The 22,283-nt window shown below is 40.0% G+C and overlaps 1 protein-coding gene and 1 pseudogene across 2 annotated transcripts in view; one reads left to right on the top strand and one right to left on the bottom strand.

Moving 5' to 3' along the window:
- C1QTNF7 (C1q and TNF related 7) overlaps window positions 1-22,283 on the top strand; it is a 130,865-nt gene that overhangs the window by 7,430 nt on the left and 101,152 nt on the right. The gene's annotated exons all lie outside the window — the stretch shown is intronic.
- LOC103019262 (peroxiredoxin-1-like) lies at window positions 18,072-18,692 on the bottom strand (annotated as a pseudogene).

Here is a 22,283-nt window from a genome sequence, read left to right as displayed (position 1 = left end):
GAGAGTCTGCCTGCCAATGCAGGGGACACAGGTTCGAGCCCTGGTCTGGGGAGATCCCACATGCCGCGGAGCAACTGGGCCCATGAGCCACGACTACTGAGCCTGCACGTCTGGAGCCTGTGCTCCACAACAAGAGGCCGTGACAGTGAGAGGCCCTCGCACCGCGATGAAGAGTGGCCCCCACTTGCCACAACTAGAGAAAGCCCTCGCACAGAAACGAAGACCCGACACAGCCAAAAATAAATAAATAAATAAATAAATAAAATTAAAAAAAAAAAAAAAAGAATAGAGTCTCCTTAAAGATTCACATCAAATAAATGGCTCAAAAAAAAAGAAAAGCTAATTACAAACCAGTATTAAATATTTACACTTTTAGTGCCTTCTCATACTACCAATAACAGAAAACCATAGCTGATGTCATTGCTTTAAAACGCATCCTGCCAGATGGAGACTAATGATATTGGATAGCTGTCATTAAAACTTGAGCTGGTGGCCTTGCCACCTCAAAGCAGCTTATTCTCTTAAACTGGTAAGTGATTGTTTCAGTTTCTTTCTTCCATCATTAATTTTTTTAGGAAAGACTTCTTAGGAGTAATTTTGACCCCCGGCCACTCTAAAATCTAATTTAACATCAGTAGAATCTCAGTTTAGGGATTCTTTGAATTACCAACCCATTTTATCACAGGTGTTCATATCAGTTCCTCAGATCATTAGCGACCCCTCTTTTCTTTCACAATAAAGGCCATATTCCTTGGCATGGTCATAGGGGGGCTTTGAAAACCTGTCTCTTACCCACCTTCCTCTTTCCCTGCACCCCTACTGCTCCCCTCCACATATCCATGTACCCATGTACACCAAATACCACAGACTAGGTGGTTTAAATAACAGAACTTTATTTTCTCACAGTTCTGGAAGCTAGAAGTTTAAGACCAAGGTGCCGTAAGTTTGATCCCTTCTGAGGCCTCTCTCCTTGACTTGCGGATGGCTGCCTTCTCGCTGTGTCCTCGCGTGGTTTTTCCCCTGTGCAGAGCATCCCTGGTATCTCTCTGTGTGTCCCAATTTCCTCTTCTTATAAGGATACCAGTCAGATTGGATTAAGGCCCATCCTCAGGGCCTCACTTGAACTTCATCACCCCTTTAAAAGTTGGTATCTCCAAATAGTCACATGGTGAGGTACTTCAACATGTGACTTTTGGGGAAGCCCAATTCAGTCCGGAACAACCCAAAAGCTATGCACAGTGAAGTCTTCACAGTTTCTCATGCATCCCTTTTCTCCATATGACATAGGTCTAAAGAATTGAGTCTATTCCCTTGCCTTTGTATAAATTATGTTGAGCCATATACAACTGCTGGCTTTCAACCATTCTATTACCTACAAAAAATGGCAATTTAATATAATTCCAATATAACTTAGAGACTTAAAAACTCTCATTTCTTGAAAACAAATTATGTGTGGTGTCCTTATAATATTACAGAAATTGTTGGTCGTCCTCCTGTTTGTCCTTGAGTCTGAGATAAAATGGTCTCCAAAAAGACTTGGAGAATTTGTCCACACTACAGACTCTACCTTCAGCTTCAACGCAAGCCATAGCAAAAAGCTCATACTTAATAAAGCAGCCTCTTCCATTAAAATACCACTGGTCACCAGAAAGTTCTTTCTTATGTCAGAATCTGGCTCTTTTTAAATGGTTCTCCCCTGGTCCTTGTTCTGCTTTTAGCAGTAGCAGGAAGTCCACCTCTTTCCTCTGGCTTCTGAAATATTTAAAGACCATCACCACCTCCCTTCCTAACTCTCTCTAGGGTATCCCTGGACTTGCAGGGAGGAATTTCCCCAGACACTATGTGGTTCACCAAAAATATTCATGCCTCTCTTGAAATGACATCTATACCTGAACACCAGATACGAGATGAGTTTCACATCTAGTGCTAGCTCCATATCAATTTCCTGGGATGGAAAACAGCTACACAGAGCCCTGTAGCGAGAAAAAATCTGAACCCAATCTAAGGTTAGCAGGAAAGAACGTAGAGTTTGATTAGTGTTGCCCTAGGGAGAAGCAGATACTCTCCAGAGCTGCACTAACTACTACTCTGGATACTGTCTGACAGCCTAGGGCACAGGGGAGCTATTACTGTCTGTGATTTAAATACTCTATTTTCCTTAATGCTAAATTTGCATCAGCTTTGCTAGTCAGCCAATCTCATAAAAACAACAACAACAACTAAGACACTCAGATTATTCTTTAACTTAGTTACAGCAAAGCCTATTTTCATCCGTGCTATGGTGCTGCTTTTCTTCCTAGTTAACTAAAAAAATGAAGAATCTGGAATTGTGATCTCCTTGTGTGGCAGTTTCAGTCCTAACCCTTCCTGGTTGTGTGATTGTGGGCAAGTTATTTGAATGCTCTGAGCCTCTGTTCATCACTGAAAATGAGAACAATAAGTACCTACTCCAGTGGACCCATTGGTATCTTAAATAAGATATTATGTGAGAAAAATTTGCAAGTCAGAAGGTGAAATACAAATACTAGTTAATGTTAGGAGCCTGATAGTTTTGGCTGGCCAGCTAATTTTTGACCTCAGCCTCTTTGTCTTAGGGGATTTCTTCTCACTGGACAAACTGACGTCTAGCAGGGGATTAGAAACAAAAGTACAAGCAAGAGGAATGGACACACACTAGATACTCAGTGAATGGACTTCCACGTGAATGTAAACTCGTCAAGGGAAAGAATTTCGGCAAAGATGAAAGTGTTTCCACCATGTTGTCAAAGCAAAATGATGAGTGAAATCCAGAGTGCCTCCCCCTGGTTGTTTTGATTATTCAAGGCCAAAGATGTTTGGTTTGGGATGATTTGTGCTTTCCATTTGCTTACACAAATCTACATTGCTGACCTAATGCTTTTGCCTGCAAAAGAAAATATACCCATTTCTCTGGGTGTTGTCAGCAGCATATTAGCGTAGCTCTGCACCATATACTGCATCAGGGGCGACAATCCTAAATCTACAGGACCAAGCTGTTGCGCATGAATGAGTAAGCATGTGGCAGAGACCCAGGAGGCCGGAAACCACACTCTCCACCTAACATGGGCACTCACCACCTGCTCCAGTGGGGGGTGTCCAGGCACAATGTGACCCTATGGAGCCAGATCTTCAGATTTTTCAAGAAAATCCACATATCTGGATTTTTATGTGACATGTTCCGATTTTAAAAACACTTGCTGTGTTTCTGACCTATAAAAATGACAATGTCATATGGTTCAACCTAATATAATCTAGAGACATAAAAACTGTTCCCATTTTCCTGCTATGTGGGAAACCTCAGGAGCCCTCACCCTTCAAAAATGTTTCTTTTTTTTGGGCACACACACACTATTAATAACAATAGCTAATACAGAGCACTTCCTACACAGAGGTATACATCTAGATAAACCCTCATTTAATCCTCCCAACACACCTGTAAGGTTGGTACTATGTTTAATCCTATTTTGCAAATGACACCCAAAGCCCCACCATCAGTTTTTAGTGACACATATGTACGTGAATACATGAAACCCTTGCCAACAGAGCCTGAATCCTTCTGTCTCTTGAATTTCAGGAAGAAAAGTAAGATGTATTTTACTGCCCGTGTGCCCAGAGATGGGCAAGGTGGGGTGAACGGTGATTCTTCTGGCCGCTTCTGCTAACTTTAAATCTCCATATGCCTTGTGTTAGTCCACTAAGGCTACCATAACAGGATAATACCACAGGCTGGGAACTTAAACAACAGAAATTTATTTCCTTGTGGTTCTGGAGGATGGAATTCCAAGATCAAGGTGCCAGCAGGGTTGGTTTCCAGCCAAAACTTCCTTTCTGGCTTGCAGATGGCCAGCTTCTCTCTATGTCTTCACATGACAGAGAAAGAAAGAGAGAGAGAGATCTGGTGTGGTGTCTCTTCCTCTTCTTACTTTTTAATTTAATTTAATTTTTTCTGATATCTTTATTGGAGTATAATTGCTTTACAATGGTATGTTAGTTGCTGCTGTAAAACAAAGTGAATCAGCAATGTGTATACATATATCCCCATATCTCCTCCCTCTTGCATCTCCCTCCCACCCTCCTATCCCACCCCTCTAGGTGGACACAAAGCACCGAGCTGATCTCCCTGTGCTATGTGGCTGCTTCCCACTAGCGATATATTTTACCTTTGGTAGTGTATATCTGTCCATGCCACTCTTCCAATTTGTCCCAGCTTACACTTCCCCAACCGCGTGTCCTCAAGTCCATTCTCTATGTCTGCATCTTTATTCCTGTCCTGCCCCTAGGTTCTTCAGAACCATTTTTTTTTTTATATTCCATATATATGTGTTAGCATACAGAATTTGTTTTTCTCTTTCTGACTTACTTCACTCTGTATGGCAGACTCTAGGTCCATCCACACCACAAATAACTCAATTTTGGTTCTTTTTATGTATGAGTAATATTCCATTGTATATATGTGCCACATCTTCTTTATCCATTCATCTGTCGATGGGCACTTAGGTTGCTTCCATGTACTTCTTATTGTAAATAGAGCTGCAGTAAACATTGTGGTACATGACTCTTTTTGAATTATGGTTTTCTCAGGGTATATACCCAGTAGTGGGATTGCTGCATTGTATGGTAGTTCTATTTTTACTTTTATAGGAACCTCCATACTGTTCTCCATAGTGGCTGTATCAATTTACATTCCCACCAACAGTGCAAGAGGGTTCCCTTTTCTCCACACCTCTCCAGCATTTTTTGTTTGTAGATTTTTTGATGATGGGCATTCTGACAGGTGTGAAGTGATAACTCATTATAGTTTTGATTTGCATTTCTCTAATGATTAGTGATCTTGAGCATTCTTTCATGTGTTTGTTGTCAATCTGTGTATCTTCTTTGGAGAAATGTCTATTTAGGTCTTCTGCCCATTTTTGGATTGGGTTTTTTGTTTTTTTGATATTGAGCTGCATGAGCTGCTTGTAAATTTTGGAGATTAATCCTTTGTCAGTTGCTTCATTTGCGAACATTTTCTCACATTCTGAGGGTTGTCTTTTCGTCTTGTTTATGTTTTCCTTTGCTGTGCAAAAGCTTTTAAGTTGCATTGGGTCCCAATTGTTTATTTTTGTTTACATTTCTATTCCTCTAGGAGGTGGGTCAAAAAGGATCTTGCTGTGATTTATGTCATAGAGTGTTCTGCCTATGTTTTCCCCTAAGAGTTTACAGTGTCTGGCCTTACATGTAGGTCTTTAATCCATTTTGAGTTTATTTTTGTGTGTGGTGTTACGGTGTGTTCAAATTTCATTCTTTTACTTGTAGCTGTCCAGTTTTCCCAGTACCACTTATTGAAGAGGCTGTCTTTTCTCCGTTGTATATTCTTGACTCCTTTATCAAAAATAAGGGGACCATATGTGCATGGGTTTATCTCCGGGCTTTCTATCCTGTTCCATTGATCTATATTTCTGTTTTTGTGCCAGTACCATACTGTCTTGATTACTGTAGGTTTGTAGTATAGTCTGAATTCAGGGACTCTGATTCCTCCTGCTCCATTTTTCTTTCTCAAGATTGCTTTGGCTATTTGGGGTCTTTTGTGTTTCCATACAAATTGTAAAATTTTTTGTTCTAGTGCTGTGAAAAATGCCACTGGTGGCTTGATAGGGATTGAATTGAATCTGTAGATTGCTTTGGGTAGTATAGTCATTTTCACAATGTTGATTCTTCCAATCCGAGAACATGATATATCCCTCCATCTGTTTGTATCATCTATAATTTCTTTCATCAGTGTCTTATAGTTTTCTGAGTACAGGTCTTTTGTCTCCTTAGGTAGGTTTATTCCTAGGTATTTTATTCTTTTTGTTGCAGTGGTAAAAGGGAGTGTTTCCTTAATTTCTCTTTCATATATTTCATCATTTGTGTAGAGGAATGCAAGAGATTTCTGTGCATTAATTTTGTATCCTGCTACTTTACCAAATTCATTGATTAGCTCTAGTAGTTTTCTGATAGCATCTTTAGGATTCTTTATGTATATATTATGTCATCTGCAAACAGTGACAGTTTTATTTCTTTTCCGATTTGGATTCTTTTTATTTCTTTTTCTTCTCTGAATGCTGTGGCTAAAACTGACAAAACTATGTTGAATAATAGTGGTGAGAGTGGGCACCCTTGTCTTGTTCCTGATCTTAGTGGAAATGGTTTCAGTTTTTCACTATTTAGAATGATGTAAGCTGTGGGTTTGTCATATATGGCCTTTGTTACGTTGAGGTAAGTTCTCTCTATGCCTACATTCTGGAGGGTTTTTATCATAAATTGGTGTTGAATTTTATTGAAAGCTTTTTCTGCATCTATTGAGATGATCATATGTTTTTTCTCCTTCAGTTTGTTAATATGGTGTATCACATTGATTGCTTTGCGTATATTGAAGAATCCTTGTATTCCTGGGATAAACCCCACTTGATCATGGTGTATGATCCTTTTAATGTGCTGTTGGATTCTCTTTGCTAGTATTTTGTTGAGGATTTTTGCATCTATGTGCATCAGTGATATTGGCCTGTAGTTTTTTTTCTTTGTGACATCTTTGTCTGGTTTTGGTATCAGGGTGATGGTGGTCTCATAGAATGAGTTTGGGAGTGTTCCTCCTTCTGCTATATTTTTGAAGATTTTGAGAAGGATAGGTGTTAGCTCTTCTTTAAATGTTTGATAGACTTCACCTGTGAAGCCATCTGGTCCTGGGCTTTTGTTTGCTGGAAGATTTTTAATCACTGTCTCAATTTCAGTGTTTGTGAATGGACTGTTTATATTTTCTATTTCTTCCTGGTTCAGTCCCAGAAGGTTGTGTTTTCTAAGAATGTGTCCATTTCTTCCAGGTTGTCCATTGTATTGGCATACAGTTGCTTATAGTAATCTCTCATGATCCTTTGTAGTTCTGCAGTGTTGGTTGTTACTTCTCCTTTTTCATTTCTCATTCTATTGATCTCAGTCTTCTCCCTTTTTTCTTGATGAGTCTGGCTAATGGTTTATCAAGTTTGTTTATCTTCTCAAAGAACCAGCTTTTAGTTTTATTGATCTTTGCTATTGTTTCCTTCATTTCTTTTTCATTTATTTCTGATCTGATCTTTATATTTCTTTCCTTCTGCTAATTTTGGGGTTGTTTTGTTCTTCTTTCTCTAATTGCTTTAGGTGTAAGGTTAGGTTGTTTATTTGAGATGTTTCTTGTTTCCTGAGGTAGCATTGTATTGCTACAAAGTTCCCTCTTACAACTGCTTTTGCCGCATCCCATAGGTTTTGGATCGTCGTGTTTTCATTGTCATTTGTTTCTAGGTATTTTTTGATTTCCTCTTTGATTTCTTCAGTGATCTCTTGGTTATTAAGTAGTGTATTCTTTAGCCTCCATGTGTTTGTATTTTTTACAGTTTTTTTTCCTGTAATTGATATCTAGTCTCAGAGCTTTGTGGTCGGAAAAAATACTTGATATGATTTCAATTTTCTTAAATTTACCAAGGCTTCATTTGTGACCCAAAATATGATCTATCCTGGAGATGTTCCATGAGCACTTGAGAAGAAGGTGTATTCTGTTGTGTTTGGATGGAATGTCCTATGAATATCAATTAAGTTCATCTTGTTTAATGTATCATTTAAAGCTTCTTCTTCCTTATTGATTTTCATTTTGGATGATCTGTCCATTGGTGTAAGTGGGGTGTTAAAGTCCCCTACTATGATTGTGTTACTGTCGATTTCCCCTTTTATGGCTGTTAGCATTTGTCTTATGTATTGAGGTGCTCCTATGTTGGGTGCATAAATATTTACAATTGTTATATCTTCCTCTTGGTTTGATCTCTTGATCATTCGTAATGTCCTTCTTTGTCTCTTGTAATAGTCTTTATTTTAAAGTCTATTTTGTCTGATATGAGAATTGCTACTCCAGCTTTCTTTTGATTTCCATCTGCATGGAATATCTTTTTCTATCCTCTCACTTTCAGTCTGTATGTGTCCCTAGGTCTGAAGAGGGTCTCTCATAGACAGCATATGTACAGGTCTTGTTTTTGTGTCCATTAAGTCAGTCTATGTCTTTTGGTTGGATCATTTAATCCATTTACTTTTAAGGTAATTATCGATATGTATGTTCCTATTACCATTTTCTTAATTGTTATGGGTTTGTTTTTGTAGGTCCTTTTCTTCTCTTGTGTTTCCCACTTAGAGAAGTTCCTTTAGCATTCATTGTAGAGTTAGTTTGGTAGTGCTGACTTCTCTTAGCTTTTGCTTGTCTGTGCAGGTTTAAATTTCTCCGTTGACTCTGAATAGATCTTTCCTGGGTAGAGTAATCTTGGTTGTAGGTTTTTCCCTTTCATCACTTTTAATATGTCCTGCCACTCCCTTCTAGCTTGCAGAGTTTCTGCTGAAAGATCAGCTCTTAACCCTATGGGGATTCCCTTTTATGTTATTTGTTGTTTTTTCCTTGCTGCTTTTAATATTTTTTCTTTGTATTTAATTTTGGTAGTTTGATTAATATGTGTCTTGCCATGTTTCTCCTTGGATTTATCCTGTATGGGACTCTCTGTGCTTCCTGGACTTGATTAACTATTTCCTTTCTCATATTAAGGAAGTTTTCAACTATAATCTCTTCAAATATTTTCTCAGTCCCTTTCTTTTTCTCTTCTTCTGGGACCCCTATAATTCGAATGTTGGTGCATTTAATGTTGTCCCAGAAGTCTCTGAGACTGTTCTCCATTCTTTTCATTCTTTTTTCTTTATTCTGCTCTGCAGTAGTTATTTCCACTATTTTGTTTTCCAGGTCACTTATCCGTTCTTCTCCCTCAGTTATTCTGCTATTGGTTCCCTCTAGAGAGTTTTAAATTTCATTTATTGTGTTGTTCATCGTTGTTTGTTTGCTCTTTAGTTCTTCTAAGTCTTTGTTAAACGTTTCTTGTATTTTCTCCTTTTTATTTCCAAGATTTTGAATCATCTTTACTATCATTACTCTGAATTCTTTTTCAGGTAGACTGCCTATTTCCTCTTCATTTGTTTAGTCTGGTGGGTTTTCACCTTGCTCCTTCATCTGCTGTGTGTTTCTCTGTCTCCTCATTTTGCTTAACTTACTGTGTTTGGGGTCTCCTTTTTGCAGGCTGCAGGTTCGTAATTCCCATTGTTTGTGTCTGCCCCCAGTGGTACAGTTGGTTCAGTGGGTTGTTTAGGCTTCCTGGTGGAGGGGACTGGTGCCTGTGCTCTGGTGGATGAGCCTGGATCTTGTCTTTCTGGTGGGCAGGACAGCATCCAGTGGTGTGTTTTGCGGTGTCTGTGACCTTATTATGATTTTAGACAGTCTTTCTGCTAATGGGTGGGTTTGTGTTTCTTTCTAGCAAGACAGGAGTACAATCACTTCCTCTTCGTATAAGGACACACGTCCTGTTGGATCAGGGCCCCACTCTCATGATCTCATTTAACCTTAATTACCTCCTTAAAGGTCTTACCTCCAAATATAGTCACATTGAGGATTGGGGCTTCGACCTCTGCATTTGGGGGGTGGGGACACAATTAAGTCCTTCTCACCCAACCTCTTCTACAGATAATCAGCCTCTCCTGCCTTTTTCTCTTTTCCACCCTTACCTTTAGACTTCTTCCCACCCAGCCCACGCCATTCAGCCATTTCCCTCTTTCTACCCTATTCTTTGTGTCCTTCAGTTCATTATTCTACACAGCTTCTCTTTTCTCACTTTCTGCAACCTCCTCTTCATGCATTCTCCTCCTATTTCTCTCTTCCTCTACTTTCTCAGCCTTTCTCTTTCATCCCAATCATCACCTTCTCCAAAGTCCTCTCCCCTCTCTTCATTTTCCTCTTGTCCTCTTCTCCACAACAACCCCTGAAGTCTAAATTCTATTTTTTGTTTGTTTGCCTTTACACTTCATACCCTGTAGGATGTACACCCCCATAACTGGAGTGCCCCAAGCAGTGCCTGGTACATAGTAGAAACCTCATAAGTGTCAGAATGCCCCTTGTACACAGGATTTGAGGCAAGTTAAAAGAAATGTGCAAAATGAAGCAATTTAAGTGGAAATTAAAAAGTCAAAGCCCTGAGGCAAAAGGGAAACAAAATATGTGAACCACAAGACCCAATTTGGTTACTGTGATTGAGCGTGAAATTTCACTTCCTGGCAGCCAAATGCATAGTCCTTTCAGACTTAAAGTGACCCATGTATTCTCTGGTGTGCTGGGGTAAAGTACTGGAGGAGAAGAAATGAATTCCTTTCCTCTTGACCTGACCCGGGCAACTGTTTTCTCCATATCTCAGCTTTCTTTTCAACAGTTCATTAATCTCTCACTGGCTATCCAGTGTTGTATTGTGTTTAAAGCTCACTCAAATCCTATTTAGAATATTGTTTTGTGTAGTAAAGAATGCAGATCTTATAATGAAGGCAATTTGTAGTTGAAGGTATTTCTAGGAGGTTGCTAAAGGAAATCCGCAGTATTGTCAGTGTCATATCAAATCCAGAACACACAAAGCAGAGCCTGCGATATTTTATTTGTAGGCAATCAACTAGAATGTATAAATTATTACTGGCAGATGATTATAATTCCGAATCCCTAACACTAATAAAAGGAAACCCAGAGCATCTTGATAAGAAATTTTTTGTTTTTGTTTTCTTCCTGGAAGTCAGTAGAACAGCAGTTGTATGTGGTTATATTAGTGTCAAGATACTTAATTTGCTGACCTTAGTATTTCAGAAAAAATTTGTATGTATTATATTTGTGGGAAGCAAAAATAATGGTTTGAGATTTTTATCAAATATGGAGAGTAGTTATGTATGAAAAAAAAAGTTTACTGAATGTGGGTTCAAGCAACAGCTGTGAAGTTCATGGGAGAAAAATATCAGATAAAGGAAAGAAGGAAGGGAGGAAGGGAGGGGAGAAGGAAGGAGGAAGGAAATGTTTCTCTGAATCTTTTTCTACTTTCCCCTACAGATACTCAGTTTCCTCATCTTCCCTTACATTGTACTCTTTCCTCTTTTCTGTCACTGTCACCTTCCCTCTGAAGCCTGCAGAGAAACCTGTATCTCCATCTCAGACTACTCCCTCTCCATGAAAACCTAGTCCTTTATTTTCAATACTTTCTCCTGAACACAGAAATGTAACCATCATCACAGATTTTCTGTATTGTTACTGACTCAGCCATTATCCCAAAATATGCCTAAGGCTATCACTGTTATTCTAGACTCTGGACACCACATGCCAATAGTGCCATTATCAAGCTGAAGTAGAGGTAGCTTGTGCGACCAGAGGATGAGAAATATTAAAACCAAAGTACACAAACAAGGATTGCAAGGTCCTACCCTGGAGATGGGAAAACTAATGGGAGATGTGAGTATGATTTCAGGTATTTGAATGTCTCCCTCAAGTAGGACCTTGGAAGCAATTCTCCAAGATTTGGCATCAATTACTTAGGATTCTAATCCAGAGAGGATTTGACCCTAGTTAAAAATCACAGTTTTGTCATTTTTCTAGGCTTGTGTCCTTGGGGAACTAACTCTGCCCATCTCCATTTCTTTGATGTAAAAAATGAGGATAATAGTATCCATCTCATTGAGGTTGCTATGAGGATATACCATGGTGCTCAATCAGTCATAGCTAAGATTAATATTCCTGGTACTTCTGTTGAAATGCAATAGAAGAGAAAGCATTAGATACACAGGGTTATTGTTTGGATCATAAAGCATAAGATTTTCTTTCCTTCCTTCCTTCCTTCCTTTCCTCATTCTTTCCCCATCGTATCCAGCCATACCTTGAACCTGCATTCGGTAAGTTTTCTGATTAACCACAAGTTGCAGATTTCCTTTAGCAACACCATAGCAAAAACTCTAACTATAAATTGCCTTAACTGCAACACTTGCTTCCTTTATTACAGAAAAACAGACTGTAAGAACAGGATTTGAGGAAGACCCCAAAAGAAATTCAGAAGATGTGAAACAGAGCTTTGCAATATTATATAAATAAAAGAGAAAGAGAGTCTTAGCTGTGGTTCTCAACCCTAGCTGCACCTTAATCATCAACAAGGGAGCTTTGAAAAAACCTAAAGCTCAGTTTGCACCCCAGACCATTACATCAGAATCCCTGATGCTGGGATCCAGGCGTAAATAATTTTTAAAGCCCCCCAGGTGATTCTAATATACAGCCAAGGTTGAGAACTGCTGTTTTAGAGGAAGTTACTAGCCAATGGTGTGGAAAGTTGCAGAGTTGACGAGGCTGGATGTGTACACACTGGTGTGAGCACATCGATAATTTTCTAAACTCTAGAGAGGCTTTTCAGGAGAGCTGTGGGAACAGAAATCAGACTTGAAAGGAAGAAGTGAGTGGCTAGGAAGAGTCTACAGCAGGCGTATCTTAATCCTTCAACAAATATGGTGGAACCCAGAAGGGAAGAGTGAGGAAGACAGCGTGAGGAGTTAGCAAAAGCAAAACAAGTTATTTCTAGAATATGGGAGACCTAAACATATTTGAACCAAAGCTGAGTCTACCACATCTTGTACACTTCCAAATTAAATTTGGGGAAATAGTGAAAAAATGTTTGCACTGATCAAATAGATTTCATCTTGACGATTTCAGATACATCACAGGCTCTTGACCAGTTACGCCCTCTGTTTATGTCTCACCACTCCTTTCATTTTAACTGCCATTTGTTCCATTTTCTGCTGTGTGTCAAATATGTCGCTTGATGGCCGCTCTTAATCCTCACAAAATCCTGTAAAGTGGCTGCCTCCCATTTTACAGATGAGGAAACTTTTCAGATGAGGAAATGAGATTCAGAGAGGCGCCGTGGTTTGTCCAGAGTCAATAAATGACAAAACCAAGATTCAAGCTTGAGTCTCTATGACCCCAAAGCCCACAGTCTTTTTACCCTGCCCCTATGCCTCCAGATAAAGCACAAATTCAATCCTTGGAGAGTTGCATGCTTCCTTCAAAATCTGCCAAATGACAAAAACTATGCCGTGAAAGGTGGTGTCCTGGCTCCAGGACCTCTGGATAAAATGAATGAAAAAGTGAAAATGTATCAGAGGCTGCAGAAGGGCTAGAGCAAGGTACAAAGCATTTCAGAGAGAGGTGGGCATGAGGTCTGTCATCATTGACACAGATGCCCAGGAAGATAGCGGAAGGGCAGCCAGAATTGAGGTTGCCCACAGCAGACACTAACCTGAAAACGCTCCATGCGCAAGTGCAGCGGGGTTTGGACAGCAATGGTCATTCTCAACATCGTTCCTCTCTGCCATCTGCCCATGCCTTCCTCCTTCTGTGGATTTATCATCCTTGCTGACTTCTACCTGCCAAATCATCCAACTTGTGCCAGTTCATTTGGCCATCTTCTCTTGCTCAAACTGAATCTCCACGTCCCTTGATTATCCCTGAAAACTGATTAGTATCCATTTGCAAGCAATGTTTTCCTCCTAGTACGTCCAGGTATATAGGGTCCAGAGGGCTGTTTGATTTCTGGGATATTAGCTTAGAGGAGAATGAAATTTAATAAAAAAGTATGAGTTCCAAATAGCTGCATCATCTGTGTCAAAGAGATGATTTCCATTTGGGCTGCCACTTGTAGATATTATTATCAGTTATCCCTTATACTCAGATGGGGGAGTGAGCAAAACATTATTTTTCCTTCCAATCAAAAGCCCTGGAAATTGCTGATGCAATGTCCACATGAAAGAGCCAGAGACATTTTGTGTTGCCTTTTTAAAACATATTTTAATATAATATTTTAAAAGAAACTGGCCAGCAAGTTCATTCCAGGACAATTTTTAGACTCTTTGAGAATCAAGTTGGGTAAGAACATAACAGAGACTGTTTAGTTTGAACAGAAAAATTGCCAACATGCCCATAAAAGGAAGGATCGGCTGAACATTTTCTTTTGGCTCTTATTTTCAGATTTTCTTCAAAAATTAGTCTAATAAAAATTCAAGAGAAGCCATGCAATACACCTATGAAATACAAACACTTCAGGTAGAGCTTGTATCTCAGACCAAAATCAGTTCAGGGAATTTGTGGTAATTTGGACAAGCTTCCTGTCTGTGATGTCCCGGATTGATTACAAAATTCATCAAAAGGAAAGCTGGGGCATTTGCTAAGTGCCAATTTTGTGTCTGGCATGTGCCTTACACATGCCAGACACAATAATGGATGAACATTATCTCATTCAGTCCTCCCAGTTACCCCTTCAGAATGGTATTAGTCCCATTTACCAAGAAAGAAAAAGAAATAGAAAATGTGGCAAGTGTATGGATAAGATATGAGTTGAAGCATAGATTGAGACTACTATTTATCCAAATTGTGTTTGGATCAGTGAATGAATGAATCTTAGAAGGTAACAAAAAAGAAATATATTTTATAGTGAGTTGATAAGCCTTGTATTCATTTCAACACTTGGAAACTGGAAGCCGATGTTTTGTGTGAGTCTAAAGCTTCAGTCAAGGGACATCCCAATATTCGTGGATCTCCATGAAGAAGCACCACCATCTCCTCCTCCTCCACAGCAGTTTCTGTGGTTGGGTAGTTAAGCGAACTTAATCTTCATCACAACGCACTTTCCACCTAGGGAAAATGAGAATCAGAAGTCTTAAACATCAAAAGAGAGAAGGTTGGACTGGGCCTTGAAAGGATACAGACCCACACACCCAGTGGAGAACAGGAAAATAAAAAAAAGAGATTTGCAGATGGAGTCCTTGGTGAAGGTCAAGTATCCCTGTTTGATCAGAGAAGAATGTTCCGGAAGGAAAGTAGTGAGATGAAAGTTAGATAAGGGTTGGAGAAGGTTCAAGCCGTGAAGGACGCAGAATACAGGAGAGGTAATTTTGACTTTATTTTCAAGGAACTGGGAACACATCAAAGGCTTTTGAGTGAGGGAGACAAAAAGGAAACAGAGTTTTAGAAGGATTAAGCTGGCCATGGTTTGGAAGAGAGACTGGAAGTGGGGAGACCAGCTGGGGGACTTTCCTCAGAAGAATTCCATGACACTCAAGGCCATGGCTGTCGGGAGGCTCTGCATGCCATTTGGGCTGCGCTGTGTGCTCTTTGGATGAGGCAGGCATCTTTAGGCTGTTTGTGCTCTGTCCAATGGGCTTCCGTGGAATGGCCTAATTCCTGTGGCCTTTGATGTGGAAATGTCATCCTGACAGTGATGAGCGAATTCCAGGAACCCTTCGAGCAGAGAGCACCTACTAAAGAAGGGGGCCCCCACTACCAGCATGTTGACCTTAGGAAGCAAGGAGATGGTGATGAGAAGCAAGCTGCTTGGGGGAAAAAATGTGCTTGCCTCTTAGAGAATTGTTCCCAATGCCCTAGAACACAAATTTAAACTACGGCCCCAAAGCAGGAATGGCAGAACGTGAAGGGATCACTTGAACTTCACACTTAAAGAACAATTTTCCATAGAGACATTGTTGCCTCACCCCACCCCTGCTCTGCGCCGCTGGGGCCTCGCTTTTATCAGAGCAATCTCCAGAGTCCATTGCATTAGGAACATCCTAACCAGACCTTGCTTTTCGCGGGCAGTGGGTCTGTGCATCATTCAAGAAGACGGTGTGGGAGAAGAGGCTGGAAAAATAAGATTGCATCTCAGCTCACTTAGACATCTGATCTTGGGCAAATTCCTTCGGCTGCAGAATAATCATAAAAACATGAGGATGAGATGGAGAAATAAGATTGCATCTCAGCTCACTTAGACATCTGATCTTGGGCAAATTCCTTCGGCTACAGAATAGTCATAAAAGTATGAGGATGAGATGGAGAAATAAGATTGCATCTCAGCTCACTTAGACATCTGATCTTGGGCAAATTCCTTCGGCTGCAGAATAGTCACAAAAGCATGAGGATGAGATGAAATAATAGAGATGACAGCATTATAATCAAAGTAAGGGGCTGTCTACAGAGGTCAGCATGATCATAAATCAATGTCTCCAGAGCCAGGCAGGAAATGCAAATGAGTGCAGTGGGCTGAGTGAAGACCTGAAAACCAGAGCTTCCATGATCTGGTACCAGTTTCTTGGCTACCCTCAATTTACTTCCCAATGTTTAAATAATAGCAACTAATTCAGATCACCTGTAAAACCCCAAACAAAGCAGTGGATCAAATTCGGCTGCCGGTTTGCAGACATGGACTGGCTGCTTGCAAACTGTTACACTCAAATCCCAGTTCTGCCGCTTTCTAGTTGTGTGTGTTAGACACGTCTCACACCTTCTCTAAAGCTTGCTTTTCTCATCAAAGAAATGTGGATAAGAAGGGCAATGTAGAGGGCAGTGCTGAAGATTAACTGAGATCATGTGCCCCGGGCTCCGCAATCTGGAGGTTGGAGCTGGGGGATGGAAGCCCCCCCCCTACCCGACTCTGCCAGACATTAACCCTTTAGTTATTGGTCTGCAGAGAAATCTGCTGGGTGGGAGATTGGCACAACAAAGTTGCCAATCCTTCATACATTTTTCAGTCTTCTTACATTTTTCAGTCCTTCACACATTTTTCAGTCTTCTTAATGCTCAGTAAGTGTCAACAGTTATTTTTATTAACTGAAGTATAGCTGATTTACAATGTTGTGTTAGTTTCTGGTGTATAGCAGGTATACATATATATATTTTTTTCAGATTCTTTTCCATCATAGGTTATCACAAGGTATTGAATAGAGTTAGTTCCCTGTACTATACAGTAGGTTCTTCTTGTTTATCTATTTTATATATAGTAGTGTGTATATGTTAATCCCAAACTCCTAATTATCCATCCCCCACTTTCCTCTTTTTTTTGGCTAGACAAGACTTTTATTGGGTACAAAATGATCGTTTTTGATAAAGAATTATAGTAGAGATCTTAAATGAAGATAGCAAGGTTCAAAGAAGTTTGGTCAAAAGGCCAAAGCAGATCCAGACTTGCCACCTGCCTTGGAATATGGGATTATTACCTGTTACCATTTCTCTGCAGTGCTTCAAGATGCTACTTGTTACAGGGCTTAAGAAGCAACTATCCCCTAAATAACGGTACCTGCCTCAGAGGGTTATTATGGAGACTGAATAAATACGAAATAGTGCCTGGCATATAATAAGCTATTATTGAAGGCCCCGGGAATCCTATATTGTTGCTCATAGTTCTTGCTTGTCTGAATATTGGAGGGGTAGGTAGGCTGGGGTAGCCATGTCTGGAAGGTGTCTAGAAGGGGACCACATGATATACAGAAGGATTCTCAGTCCTGAATCTGCTCTAGCCTCAAGAGCCCAGGAGGAATCCACCTTTGCCCCACTGACAACCCTCCCTCAGGACAATGATATGAGGACAAGAAAGAACTACCCTTAAATCAAGGATAGAAACCTAGGGAAGCCACGAGGTGCCCAGCACTGTGCTTCTGACACAGAAAGCCCTACCCTATGAAAACCAGTGCTTGTGTTTGTCTCCCCCTCCCCCTTTTAGTTCCAAAGCTACTGAAGCCTATATCTCTGATCTTTTACAGAACCAGTACCAGGCATTTATCAGAAGAGGCCAAGCTTCAGGTTTTCATACAGCCCAACCAGTAGTGTAAAAGTAAATGTCAGTAATCTCATTGGGCTCTTAACCTGCAACCCAGCCTATAGCATAACTTGCAGTGCCTTGGCCAATACTGTAGTAGGTCTTGCTCTTCTCCAGATATGGTGAAATAAAACACCTTGCTTCAGGTCCATTCCCTGTATCTACTTGCATTTCCCCTCAATATAATTTCCTGATTCTGAGGCAGCTCTCACACCTCATTTTCCCCTAAAGAGGGAAAGCAAAAAGTAAATTCCTCTTGCACTCAAAGGCTAATGCCCCCCGAAAATGAAGAATCAACAAGGTCTCAGCTCAAGTTTAATAAAACTACAAAAGACCGAAAGTGATACCCTACTACTATACACATCAGTTTGCCTGCCCCATAATACAGCTCAGGCCATTCCCTCCAGAGGAGGAAAGGCTGGTCTCCCCAACCCCTGCAGGGAAGGCCTGTCCTGTCCCACAGCACATCTGGGCTGACTGTAAGGTCTTGTGTTTTAGGCATGACAATAGTACAAAAGACAATAGTTTTGTTCTCGTGGCCACCTACTGCAGCCTGGCCCTAAAATGGCCCAGCGCTCACCTCTGCTTAGAGAAATATTCTTTGCGCTTCTGGACATCAGGCTTGATGGTATCACTGCCAGGCTTCCAGCCAGCTGGGCATACTTCCCCATGTTTGTCAGTAAACTAGAAGGCCTGAACTAGTCTCAGTGTCTCATCCACAGAACGGCCAACAGGAAGGTCATTTATGGTAATCTGTCGAAGGATACCTTTTATCATCAATAATAAAAAGGTCCCTGAATGAGATGCCTTCATTGGCCTTTAAGACCCCATAGTCCTGAGCAATGGTGCGCTTGGGGTCTGATATCACGGGAATGTTCACAGGTCTCAGTCCTCCTTGTTTCTTGGGTGTGTTGATCCATGCCAGGTGACAGAAGTGAGAATCTGCAGAAGCACCAATCACTTGGCAGTTGAGTTTCTTAAATTCTTCTGCCCTATCACTGAAAGCAATGCTCTCCATGGGGCACACAAAGGTGGAGTCAAGAGGGTAAAAGAAGAACACAACATATTTTCCTTTGTAGTCAGATAGGCTGATATCTTTGAACTGACCATCTGGCATTAGAGCAGTTGCTTTAAATGGGGGGCACGGTGCCCAATTTTGGCATTTCCTGAAGACATATTGCTATCAGCAGTTCTCACAGACAAACCACAGAGGACAGTCAGGAAGGAGACATGCCCCCTTTCCTCTTTGGTAACTATAAATTTGTTTTCTGTGTCTGTGAGTCTGTTTCTGTTTTGTAAATAAGTTCATTTGTATATGTTTTTTACATTCCACATATAAGTGATATCACATGATATTTGTCTTTCTCTGCCAGACTTACCTCACTTAGTATGATAATCTCTAGTTCCATCCATGTTGCTGCAAATGGCATTATTTCATTCTTTTTTATGGCTGAGGAATATTCTGCTGTGTATATATATATATATATATATATATATATACACCACATCTTCCTTATTCATGCATCTGTTGATGGACACTTAGGTTGCTTTCATGTCTTGGCCATTGTAAATAGTGCTGCAATGAACATTGGGGTACATGTATCTTTTCAAATTAGAGTTTTGGTCTTTTCACAGCAGTTATTTTTAAGGCTCCTTAAGGTTCACTGCTACTCCCCATCCAGAAAGGTTTTCATGTCACTTGAAACTGTGCTCTATGTTAAGGGAGATTAAATAGGAGGAAAACACAGACCCTAACTATTAGAGGACAGACTATATTTAAATAACTCATCACAGAAAAAGGCAATGTCACTAGACTTGGGCTGTCCCTGACCCCTGACTTGGTTGGGTTTGGCCTCCTCCATCAAGGTCTGGCAGGTGGCATCATGGTCTGGCTCACTGAAAAGCCTCAAGTACTCCACTTGGACAGCCAGCTATCCTCTGAATAATCAGGGCTTTGGGATTGGGGTGGGTGACTTGGCATTTGAGAGTTGGGTTCTGTGAGCAAAAGGACTCCATCAGTCTTTTAAGAACACATATAGTCAATTCTTGCTGTTTACAGTAGCTACGTTCTATTTAAGGTCATTCCAAAGGCTGAATTAGCAAATTCATTTCTCCTAGGGGAAATACAAAGTTAGGTTCCTGGAAGTCTCTGGTCACAGCATTTTCAGCAACTGACCCACACATACCCTTGTGTTACATGTGTTTCTGTTTAAAGACACTTTAATACATATTGTTGATTCATTAGCATTGAATGCAGGCAACAGAAATGTAACGCGTGCCTGAACGAAGCTTATCTAACACACGTATTCTCTCCATAAGGCACATCACAGCCTTCCTGCGCACTTAGGAACACTAGACAGCACTTCTCTGCTTGGGGGCCAATTTAAACAGCAAAATCACCAACAAAAAACCAAAAAGTGCAAAAAACATGCCAGTACATAGACTATGAAACGGATACTTGTTTTATAGTACGAAAGCTGAAAGAAGAAAGTAAACCATAGCCTTGGTTGACCTCAGCTGGGAACGTGCATGTCAGGTGACTCAAATTTTTGCAGTTCTGTGCATATCCGCAAACGACCAGGAAAGCACTATGAGTATTGATTTGGGGGTTGCAAATAAATTTTAGCAAGTAGGCAAATTTGCAAATACAGAATTCACAAATAATGAGTATTGACTGTATCTAAAATGTATTCACACACTTAACATTTGCATTTAAACTCAGCCTGGCAGGACTCTGGTCAATTTCTATCAACTCAATTTATTTTTAAGATGTGTAAATATTAACTAGCCCAGAGGACATCATGGATGTTGAAAAAGATAAAATGTTGCATTGTGGAATTGGTTTTTTCCGTTGAAAGGACACAGAAAACAACTGGAATTATCCCTGAGACATCTTACCAAGATACTACATCAGCCATTTGCATATTTCAGCATGAAATTGATAAAAAAAAAAAACAAAAATCTTCTGCCTATTAAGGCAGACTCTCTTCCTGGGACTCCTACTAATTGATCCTAGCTCTGTCCTTGAGAACTACCCAGAACAGGGTCAACCTTCCTTCCACACTGTGGTCTCTCAAATATCTGAAGATGCTACCAGTTCCCTCTTTCAAGTTGGCAATTTCCCGCATTGGAAATCCCCATTCCTCGTAATTACTCTAATTTCACCATCTTTGTTGCTTTCTTGGAACATTGTTTCTAATCTATCGGAAATTAACTGCCATGTCCTGCTTAGGCTCTAGAACGAAATGAGTAGCCTCAAGTTCTGCTGGTTAAGGTATCAATACACAATTTTACTGAGGAGTACCTTGGCAATATATGTGAAACTCTTTAAAATAAGCACATCCTTCCATGTCTTAAAGTTTATACTAAGGAAATTATTATGGACATGTGCTATAATTTAGTTACAGGGAATTCCCTGGCAGTCCAGTGGTTAGGACTCCATGCTTTCATTGCCAAGGGCTCAGGTTCAATCCCTAGTCGGGGAAGTAAGATCCCGCAAGCCCGGTGGCACGGCCAAAATTAAAAACCCACAAAAAAATAAAATAAAATAAAATTTAGTTTAGATGTTCATTACAGGGATCTTTATTATCCCAACATGTGGAAACACCCAAGAATAGAACAATATTAAAGAAATTATGGCATATCAATACAGCTATTAAAATGACAATGTGAACAAATCTACACTGACTTACATAGGTATTTATAAAATTGTAATAGAAAAGAAGATTATAAAAGAGTGGTTACAATCTGATTACATTTTATTAAAACATCCATCTATAAGAAAGGAAAACATTCCCAAGAGGTTAACAAAACTCTCAAAGTTTAGTTCAAAGTGTTTCATTTCTTCTTTATCTATTTTTTCTACAATAAGCTATTACATTCATTATTTTAAAAACACAGTTCTGTTCAGTGTTTTAAAAGATTACAATTAAAACAACCCTTTGTTAGTTCCCTATTGCTTTCAGGAAAGAGTCCAAACACCTGGCTTGGGACACAAGACTTCTTATGATCTTACCTCTTAGGTTCCATCACCTAACTGGCCTCACAAGTCATTTCCACTTTAGTCATAATGAGCCATCTGACATATCCCCAGTTTTTATCCCTGCTTTCCACCTCACACCTTCTGCTTGAGATATCCTCTAGGTTTAGAAACTGGTGTGGGGAGATTATCCAGAAATTACACAACTGGCAAAACCAGTCTTGGCTGCCTGTCTCCGAAACCCATGCTGCTTCCCCAGGATCAGAATGAAAAACTGACACAGTCAACCTGATACTTTTCTAATTATCTCGGTGCCATTTTTAATCTTAGCATGGGCAAGTGAATCACTTGAGCATTTACAAAGTTATCTGGAAGAGAAAGAAAACCCTGAAATACAGCCTATTCCATTGACATATATACAGAAGGTCAAAATGATTTCAAAAATGTGTTTTTTCTTTTGGAAAGGAATGGTCCAGGGTATTTGGAGCAATATTTTAGCCAGAGAGTAAAGCCAAGTCCGCCAATCTATGTCCTGTGTGTCAGATTTCGCTAATCTGACCCACTCTGACTTCTTCTCTTTCATTATAAGAAGTTAATATTGAATTTCAAAACCCAAATGGCATAAATAAATTCCAGATGTCTTCCCAAATTCCTAAATCTCACATTAGAATAAGGAGAATCTTTGCTGTATATGAGTAGAGGGTTACATTTTAATTCACTGAAAAGCCAAAAGGATCTCTGGGCAATTCTTCAGCCTTTATCTCACCAAGAAAACACATGAACTCTTT

Source organism: Balaenoptera acutorostrata, chromosome 5 (genome assembly GCF_949987535.1).
Source record: "Balaenoptera acutorostrata chromosome 5, mBalAcu1.1, whole genome shotgun sequence".
NCBI classification, from domain to species: domain Eukaryota; kingdom Metazoa; phylum Chordata; class Mammalia; order Artiodactyla; family Balaenopteridae; genus Balaenoptera; species Balaenoptera acutorostrata.
This window is presented reverse-complemented; position numbering and strand designations above follow the sequence as displayed.